This window comes from Aquarana catesbeiana, linkage group LG05 (genome assembly GCF_042186555.1).
Source record: "Aquarana catesbeiana isolate 2022-GZ linkage group LG05, ASM4218655v1, whole genome shotgun sequence".
NCBI classification, from domain to species: domain Eukaryota; kingdom Metazoa; phylum Chordata; class Amphibia; order Anura; family Ranidae; genus Aquarana; species Aquarana catesbeiana.
In genome coordinates, this window is record NC_133328.1 from 37,111,541 (window position 1) to 37,122,253 (window position 10,713).

At 38.0% G+C, this 10,713-nt stretch overlaps 1 long non-coding RNA gene across 1 annotated transcript in view; it reads left to right on the forward strand.

Annotated features, from left to right (window-relative positions):
* The window catches only part of LOC141145783 (uncharacterized), a 32,056-nt gene extending 24,573 nt beyond the window's left edge, over nucleotides 1–7,483 (forward strand). The window contains exons 2-3 of the long non-coding RNA XR_012244638.1: nucleotides 6,470–6,622; nucleotides 7,131–7,483. This is a non-coding gene — a long non-coding RNA (uncharacterized lncRNA). The remainder of the gene's footprint in view (nucleotides 1–6,469; nucleotides 6,623–7,130) is intronic.
* The last annotated feature ends 3,230 nt before the right edge of the window (nucleotides 7,484–10,713 follow it).

The window sequence follows — 10,713 nt, forward strand, 5'->3', positions numbered from 1 at the left end:
TGTTTCTCGTAAATACCTCAAAAATCCACAAAAAAATAAAACTTGATTTTCAAAAAAACACAAAAAAAAAAAAAAAAAAAAATTGATTTTAAAAAACCAAAAAAAATTAAAAAACTTGATTTTAAAAAACCAAAAAAAATTAAAAAACTTGATTTTAAAAAACCAAAAAAAAATAAAAAACTTGATTTTAAAAAACAAAAAAAAATTAAAAAACTTGATTTTAAAAAAACCAAAAAAATTAAAAAACTTGATTTTAAAAAAACCAAAAAAATTAAAAAACTTGATTTTAAAAAAACAAAAAAAAATAAAAAACTTGATTTTAAAAAAACCAAAAAAATTAAAAAACTTGATTTTAAAAAACCAAAAAAAAATAAAAAACTTGATTTTAAAAAAACCAAAAAAATTAAAAAACTTGATTTTAAAAAAACCAAAAAAATTAAAAAACTTGATTTTAAAAAAACAAAAAAAAATAAAAAACTTGATTTTAAAAAACCAAAAAAAATAATATACAAACTTTATTAAAAAAAAATAATAAAAACAAAAATAACTTGATAAAAAAAAAAACATAAACAAAAAAATTGCTTTAAAAAAAAAAAAAACAAAACAAAACTTGATTTTCCCAAAACAAAAAAATAAGCCTGTTTGTGAAAATCAAAAAGCCAAAAATATTTTTTTGTGGATTAGGTATAAATATTTAGATATAATTATATTTTGCTACATTATTAAGATACCATTCTATTTTTGTCTATGAACATTTTAGACTAAATATAGAACTGAATGCATAACAACCATTAATAAAAACATCTCCTTATAGGAATTAAATAAATGTGTGGTTTGTTATTTCAAGGCTCAGTATCATTTTAGTTATAATTGTAAAAAAGTTGTTTACAGTGGCAATGGAGCTTATTTAGACATTTAAAATTACAATACAGTTGGCACTACAACTGCTCGACCATAACCTAGGAGACAGCCCAAAAGAAAGGCAAGCAATAAATATAATGCAAGATTTCATCAATAATTTTTTTATTGTCAAAAATTATATATCCTGGCCCATTGCAATGGCCCCCCCTACCCATAAAATAATTAACATATTGCTGTCTAACTTGACGGGCACTTTGGGGGGCCAAGCCAGTACGGACAGTATCCAGGCCTGTAAGGTTGGCTTCTATTTGTCCGGCCTCAGGCCCAACTGTGCCTATATAATTTGGAGAATGCTTATTTAAAAAGTTGTGCAGAATGCAGCACGATAAAATGATAAAATTAAGTTTGTATTCCGCCAAATTAATGGCTGTTTGAAACAGGCGGAACCGGCTGGCCAGAATTCCAAACGCATTCTCAACCACTCTTCTAGCTCTGGCCAGCCGGTAATTAAAAACCCTCCTCTCCGGGGTGATGGTTCTTTGGGGGAATGGCCTCATGAGGTGCTTGCTGAGAGCAAAGGCTTCATCGGCAATGAAGACAAAGGGGAGTCCTTCCACGTTATCCTCATCAGGTGGCAATCCCAGGCCACCACTCTGGAGACGCTGGCAGAACTCCGTCTGGGCAAATACTCCTCCATCCGACATCCGGCCATTCTTCCCCACGTCCACATATAAAAAATCATAGTGTGCCGACACCACCGCCATTAAAACAATACTGTGGAACCCCTTATAATTAAAATAATATGACCCCGAATGGGGTGGTGGCACAATGTGGACATGTTTCCCATCTATAGCCCCTCCACAATTGGGAAAGTCCCAACGGCTGGCAAAATGGGATGCCACAGTCTGCCATTCCTGTGGCATTGAAGGAAACTGGGAAATCAAACAAGAAAACCAAAATCAATTAATTTTGAAGCTAACATTGCAAGAAAATTAGACAATTAAAAACATTATTCCCCAGCATCAGTATAACATTCAATAATTTAATTGTTCTGGAATAACTAATATGGAAAGGCACACTTATCAGATTGCTCACCCCCTCTGATGGAACATTGATTACATTTTAGGGGGTTGTGAAATCCCTAAAAAAAATTACTTTTAGGACACGCAGGAATTTAGGGACTAAAAAGGCTACAAGACTGCAGTTGTCGCACTCTGCAGGTGCAGTTGCTAACCAGCTTACAGTAAATGAGGTAATGTAAAAAGGCATTCATGTTGCAAGGAGTACACAATCACATGCAAGGGCAATTAATGAAAACACTTTGAGGCTTGCATATGATTTGATGATGGAAATCAGCAGAGCTTCTGCTCATTTACTAAAGCACTGGAACAAATGCACTTGTAGAGTGCACATGCATTTTGCAAAGTGCAACATATATTTGCTTTAGACAAATCAACACCACAGAACATTCCAGCAAATTTTAACGAGGGTGGGGGTGGGGGGGTTGTGAAATCTAGATAATTGCTCATTAGCAGCACACTATTTGGAGTGAGTTTAGGTGGGGGGGGGGTGGGGGGGTTGTGAAATCTAGATAATTGCTCATTAGCAGCACACTAAATACACTCAAACAAAATACATTCCAAATGAGTAGACTAGGTGGATATGTTCCCATCACTTCATGCTGGGAAGGTAGGTTATTGAAGGAAAATATACATGCATGACAAAAAATAACAGGAAAAAATTCCAGCATGTGTGAGGATAAAAAGGGGACATTCACACTATATTGCAATGATGGTAAGTAGTGTTTGAAGCAAGAAATACATCACATTATCAAAGATTACATAAAAGAACATGTGATGCTAATAAAAGAAAAATATCTTACCTTAATATAGTCCTTCTGCAGGACCTGTATGATGGCAGAACAGGTCTCTGGGATAATGATCCCCAGAGCCTGGGGGGAGATGCCTGTCGAGAACTTAAGGTCCTGCAGGCTTCTCCCTGTGGCCAAATACCGCAAGGTAGCGACCAGCCTCTGCTCCGGAGTGATGGCTTGCCTCATGCAGGTATCCTGCCTGCTGATATAGGGGGTCAGCAAAGCCAACAAACGGTCAAAAACGGGGTCCGTCATCCGGAGAAAGTTCCTGAAATCCTCAGGATTATTCTCACGGATCTCACGGAGCAAAGGCATGTGACAGAACTGGTCACGCTGAAGCAACCAATTCTTGGTCCATGAACTCCTCCTCGCCCTGTTCATGGACTGGTCTTGGGCTGAAGAATAAACTACAGCACCAAGCACATACAATGCACGAGCTCTACGACGAGTACGTACAGGTAACATGGCTTCAAAACGGTCGGCTGGTCAGAACGCACTAAACAGAACGCACTGAAGAACAGCAAGGCCTGTGAAGAACGACCTGAAAATCAGGAACGAGCGGCCAATAAAACAAAGATTTCTCAATGCCAACTGACCAAACGCACTGAAAAGCAGATACAAACCTCACAAGCACAGACTGAACAACAGTTAAAACGAACTGAAAAATACGAGTCTCACAAGCGCGAATCGTCTCTCACCAAACTTCTACTAACACGAGATAAACACGAGATTAGCAGAAGGAGCCCAAAGGGTGTCGTACGGGCTATTGAACTTCCGTTTTATAGTCTCGTCGGACTTGGTGTACGTCACCGCGTACTAGGCTGTCGTACTTTTGTGTGGTCGTGTGTGTGCAAGTCCGTTCGTAAGAAAGTCTGCCGCAAGTCCGCCGAAGGTACGTCGGAAGTATGTCGGACAGGCTGTCGGACTTTTGTAGACGAAAAGTCCGACCGTGTGTACGCGGCATTAGGATCATTCTTCCCACTGACCATCACACTAACATATCTGAGTTGTAGATATAATAATTTTTACCAGGGGTTCCCTGATACCGGAAAGATTTTTTAAGGGTTCCTTTGTGTTGAAAAGGTTGAGAAAGGCTGTGATAGACCAACACAAAGTGGCACATAATTGTGAAGTGGAAGGAAAATGATACATGGTTTTCCACATTTCTTACAAATAAATATCTGAAAAGTGCTGCATGTTTTCAGTGATGAAAACTAAATGAAAATAAAATTTAAATTAAATAAATTGGCGAAAACTTTGAAGAAATTCAATTCCCATTTTTGTCAACAAACGAAAACGGAATAAAAATGGGAGGGACATTTACCCACCTGAACTTCCGCTTTCCTCAGAGATCCACCTGTCTGTTAGACCCCTTTCACAGTGGGGCGGTGCAGGTGTAAGTGGTAAAGTGCCGCTAGTTTTAGCGGCGCTTTACCGCTGTTATAGTGGTACTTTTCGGGCGCTTTTTTACCCCCGCTAGTGGCCGAATAAAGGGTTAATATCGCCCGTGTTGCAGTACTGCCGAATCATGGGAAGATAAAACAATACATGGCATAGTTCTGCTAGACCAGGTTTTTGTGTATTAGAAGGTAGATATATCTATAGATGTATATCTTTAAGTATGTGAAGCAGTGGGCAAAAACACTACTAACCTCTTGTAAAACATGCATGTGCCATAAAATTCAGTGTAGATTCCACATCCAGGTGTCCCTCCATTACTTGGGCAACCACTCACCAGCTAATATTGCTTCTCTTTAAAAAAAAAAAGGTCTCTGCTAATCAGTCCACATGTGATTGGCACTAAGACCCACTCCTGATGTATGTTTCGTCATCAGTATGACTTTCTCATTAGGATGCTCCTGAGAAAGTCATATTGATGAAGGTAATGAAGAGCATCCTCTTGGGAAAGTTATGCTGGTGATGAAATGTGACAGCCACTCACCAGCTAATATTGCTTCTCTTTGGGAAATAAAATAGCAAAAGAAGGTGTCTGCTAATCAGTCCACATGTGATTGGTACTAAGACCCACTCCTGATGTACGTTTCGTCATCAGTATGACTTTTTCATTAGGATGCTCCCGAGAAAGTCATATTGATTAAGGGGATGAAGAGCATCCTCTTAAGAAAGTTATACTGATGATGAAACATATGTCGGGGGCAGGGCTTAGGGCCGATCACATGTGGACTGAGTAGCAGAGACCCAGAGACCTCTTTGCTGTAGGGGGATAGTGTTTTTTCACACTGCTTCACAGAGGAGCATTGATCTGCTGGTCTGAGAAGCAGCTTCCCAAGATTGTAAGAACTCAGAGCACTTTTTTGCTTATCTTTTTCTAAAGAAAAGCAATATTAGCTGGTAAGTAGACATGTGCAATTCATTTTGTTCCAAATTCGTTTTTTAACGAATTTCGACAAATATCTGGAAATATCCGCATTAACGAAAACCTGTTAAACTAATTTTTCTGAATATTCGTAAGTTTGAATATTTGTAAATTCGAAATTCAAAATGAGATAATCCGGAAATTCGAAAATTCGCAAATTTGGAATTCGAAAACTCTGAAATTTGAAAATTTGTAAATTTGAAATGTGAAAATCCGGAAATTATAAAATTCGGAAATTTGGAGATTCGAAAGTCCGGAAATTCGAGAGGTTGAAAATCCGAAAATAAGAATGAAAATCCGATAATTCAAAAACCCAAAAATTCAAAAATCGGAAATAATAACTAACTAATAATAACTTGACTATTACTAACTGTTAAATTATAGGTATTGGAATTCCTTTCAAATTTGGCTGTTAGTGAACGTAACGAATATGAATTTATCCGAAGTTACGAATCATCCGAAATAATGAATACCGCATCCAAAACGAATGGAATGTAACAAATTAATAATAATAAATAACAATAATAATACATTTTTATTATTATTATCATTATTATTATTTATTATTACTTTGTTCCGTTCCATTTGTTTAGATGCGGCATTCATTATTTTGGATAATTCGTAACTTTGAATAAATTTGTATTCACTCACTAACAGCCAATTTTGAAAGGAAATTCCAATACCTATAATTTAATAGTTAGTTAATATTAGTTAGTTATTATTTTGAATTTTTCGAATTTTCGAATTTCCAAATTGTCAAATTTCCGGATTTTCGAATTTTCAAATTTCGAATTTACGAATTTACAAATTTTCGAATTTACAAATTTTCATATTTTGGAATTTTCAAATTTTCGAATTTTGAATTTTGCATTTTCGAATGTACGAATTTATGAATTTCGATCATAATGAATGACCCAAAAAACAAAAACAAAAACTAATGAAACGAAAGCGAAAAGGAATACATTTTTCGGCAGTGAACATGTCTACTGGTAAGTGACTGTCCAACTGAATTGGTGGAGGGACACTTGGATGTGGAACCTACACTTAATTTTATGGTACTTGCAATGCTTTACTTAAGAGATAGTGTTTTGAAAATTGCTTCACATACTTTGTGATCTGCTTTGTCAGATATATGTTTGTGAGTATATCGGCTTTCTAATATACATACATATGGTCTAGCGGTAGTATGCTATGCATTGTTTTATTTTCCATGTCCTCATGGTATGAATGCTGTGGAGAAAAGAGGAGAAACAGATATAGATGTTTCAAGTTTGCTTTCTATTTCTTTTACATAGTGTCACATTGTGTGATCTTCATACAGATAATGTTGCACTGTATTGAACCTTTCACTTTTTCAGTTTATTATAGTTGGAACTGGACTTGTTCTGTAATGTTAAAGACATTTTGTAGCTTCTCCAAGCCACTTCGGTTCTAATGAATGTCAGGAAGATACCCCAGCATTTATATCCACACATATCAGATACGTCATCCAGACCAGAGAGACCGTGCATGTAAGTATTTGTCAGGGCTGGGCTCAGCCCTTCCTTCTCTGAGCTGGCCGCTCAGCTGTCGGCTAATTGCCAGCCCCTATCACTCCACAGTGACTCACCTGTTGATGATATCCTGCTCGTCAGTCCTGCCTACTTAAGCCGTCCAGCCCAGATGATCTCTGCCTTCGCCAAAATCACAGACACAATCTCCTGCATTCCTGTTAAAAACTTGCTTGGCTGACATTCCTTCTGGCTCCAGATCCTGCTTGCTGTTCTACTACGCTGATCCCTGGCTTCTTGACTTTCTGACTTGTCTGACTATCCGTTCCGTTTTGACTATGTTTGTTCTATTTACTTTTATTATTAAACAAGTGTGATTTAACTGTACTTCTGTCTCAGTCTGATTCATGGTTTCTGACAGTAATTATTTTCCTGTTCTGATTATTTGTTGGTGTCACTTCCTACCTGTTTCCTTATATACTTTGTTATTTTCATTTGTTGCTAATGCTTTGTATCTCATCTGAAACAGAATAAAGAATAGAACGTATGCTGCAATCATTTGTCTTGAAATTCTATATACGTAACCAATGGATACATTCTATAGATTCCAGTGGCTGTGACGGACCTCGACTCGACCCTGCGGACTCTTCTTCTTTTTCTTTTCCTAGTTTCTCCTTTTCCCATCTCTCCTTTCTTTTCTACTTACTCTCTTTATGATTTTGAAGCTATTTCTAACTATAAGATATAACTCCTCTTATAACCCATACCATTTGTATGTATTATTAATATCATAGAAATTTATAATTCAATTTATAATTTACACTGTTTGAATATACACTTCTGAGCTTCATTCCCTTTGTTGTATAATATGTACTCAATTTAATGTCAAATACCTTATTGTATGTACAATAAAATCTTTTGACAAGGAAATTCTATATACGTTTATAACTAAAAAAAAAGCGATATTGCTATATTTTAACTTTAAAGGAGAATGCTAATCAACAATAAAAAATATTAATAGTCCATTAAAAGATAAAATACATGTTTTGCTGTAATGCTTACCTTCAATCCAGTGTAAATCTTGCAGTACTTATTTCCCACCACTAAATGTCATCAGTCTTCCAAGTTGACTTGACAGCCAGCCTCATTCAACCCACCTTCTTTGAGTCACAGGCTGTCATGGACCCGCTGTCAACCTTTGACTGAAAAGTGAAGGAAAAGCAGCATGATGATGAGTTCATCTCTTTGTCACCCTGCTTTCTCTTTCTATCAGCATGCTCTTTGCCAGCAGATGAACTGATTAGCTAATTGTGCTGTTTCTCCTGGTTTTAGTCTGAGCTCTTACTGTACAAGGATTTCTAGAAACGGAAACCAGGTCCATATCAGATACGTACACTGCTTGCATTCAAATAAATGCATTTATTGGTGTAGAAATGAATCCAGAACTGCAATGTGCGTCTTTTATATCTGCCTGGTTTCAGATTTGAATTCTAAATGTTTATGTATCACTAGAGAATGATTATAAAACGGTATCTACAGGTCGGTGTACATCTGCCATACTCTCCCAAGCTTGCATCAATACTGTGCAAGCCATCAGTAGACTTTACGTAACATCAGTAGTGGCTTCCATGGTCTTCCCCTAATGTGAGGCCGACGTCACAAATCCTCCCTGGCCCGTGTCACCTCCAAAGCCCTCTGGGAAATCATGTTATGTCCGATACTGTGCTCTATTTTTAGTTCTTTTCATTGCCTACAGTGCTAAGCGATTATTTCTCCTTTAGACAGCAAAAATCAAAGACAAATTTCCTGGATTGTCCCATGTGTGTTGCCTGTCCTGCCTGTATTACACCCCAGCACTTTGTAGACAAATGATGGATGTGTCATTGAGGTCTGGGAACCCTGAAACTACCGGTCAGGGAATTATGACAGATAGCTGCTCTCTGACCATCTGATAAGGGACATCATTAGCCTAGACAGGAGGGAGGGGGTGACGAATACCACTGGATCAGGGTAAAAGTGAAGCTGTGCTTTGCCCACTGTGACATCTGTAGTTTAATTTTTTTGTGAGTTTTATTCAATCATTGCATTACTGAGACACTGAAAATATTGCACAGTACTGCCAATCTAACACAGAGAGCCCACTGACAGGAGAAGAGAACAGACTGATGTCTTCATCAGTGTGCTGTTCATTCTTATTTTCTTATTTTATTTTTTTTAATTGCAGTGGTGAAAAGTGAGATGAGGCTGTTGACTATACAGTCTGCCAGTGGTGCCAGAACCATAAGACAAAAATGAAGTGTTTTAGCAGGTAAAACAGTTCACATTTAACAGCATGTATTATATACACAACATACTGAAAGTATTGGGACGCCTGCCTTTACACGCACTTGAACTTTATTGGCATCACAGTCTTAGTCCGTAGGCTGAGAAGGATAGTCAAGTTCCTCCACCCCACACTTGCTCATCCACACTATATTGCCAAAAGTATTGAGCCAACCCTCAAAACCATTTGGTGGAGGGGGGATTATAGTGTGGGGTGTTTTTTCAGGGGTTGGGCTTGGCCCCTTAGTTCCAGTGAAGGGAACTATTAAGACGTCACCATACCAAGACATTTTGGACAATTTCATGCTCCCAACTTGTGGGAACAGTTTGGGGATGGCCTCTTTCTGTTCCAACATGACTGCGCATCAATGCACAAAGCAAGGTCCATTAAGACATGGATGAGCGAGTTTGAGGTGGAAGAACTTGACTGGTCTGCACAGAGCCCTGACCTCAACCCAATAGAACACCTTTGGGATGAATTAGAGTGGAGACTGCGAGCCAGGCCTTCTCATACAACATCCTTGCCTGACCTCAGAAATTCACTTCTGGAAGAATGGTCAAACATTCCCATAGACACACTCCTAAACCTTGTGGACGGCCTTTCCAGAAGAGTTGAAGCTGTTATAGCTCCAAAGGGTGGGCCAACTCAATATTGAACCCTACGGACAAAGACTGGGATGCCAATAAAGTTCATGTGCATGTAAAGAGGCAGGCGTCCCAATACTTCAATACTTTTGGCAATATAGTGTGTGTGTGTGTATATATATATATATATATATATATATATATATATATATATATATATATATATATATATACAGTGGGGACGGAAAGTATTCAAACCCCCTTAAATTTTTCACTCTTTGTTATATTGTAGCCATTTGCTAAATTCATTTAAGTTCATTTTTTTCCTCATTAATGTACACACAGCACCCCATATTGACAGAAAAACACAGAATTGTTGACATTTTTGCAGATTTATTAAAAAGGAAAAAACTGAAATATCACATGGTCCTAAGTATTCAGACCCTTTGCTGTGACACTCATATATTTAACTCGGGTGCTGTCCATTTCTTCTGATCATCCTTGAGATGGTTCTACACCTTCATTTGAGTCCAGCTGTGTTTGATTATACTGATTGGACTTGATTAGGAAAGCCACACACCTGTCTATATAAGACCTTACAGCTCACAGTGCATGTCAGAGCAAATGAGAATCATGAGGTCAAAAGAACTGCCTGAAGAGCTCAGAGACAGATTTGTGGCAAGGCACAGATCTGGCTAAGGTTACAAAAAAAATTCTGCTGCACTTAAGGTTCCTAAGAGCACAGTGGCCTCCATAATCCTTAAATGGAAGATGTTTGGGATGACCAGAACCCTTCATGGAGCTGGCCATCCGGCTAAACTGAGCTATCGGGGGAGAAGAGCCTTGGTGAGAGAGGTAAAGAAGAACCCAAAGATCACTGTGGCTGAGCTCCAGAGATGCAGTTGGGAGATGGGAGAAAGTTGTAGAAAGTCAACCATCACTGCAGCCCTCCACCAGGGGCTTTATGGCAGAGTGGCCGGATGGAAGTCTTTCCTCAGAGCAAGACACATGAAAGCCTGCATGGAGTTTGCTAAAAAAACACCTGAAGGACTCCAAGATGGTGAGTAATAAGATTCTCTGGTCTGGTGAGACCAAGATAGAACTTTTTGGCCTTAATTCTAAGTGGTATGTGTGGAGAAAACCAGGCACTGCTCATCACCTGTCCAATACAGTCCCAACAGTGAAGCATGGTGGTGGCAAAAAGA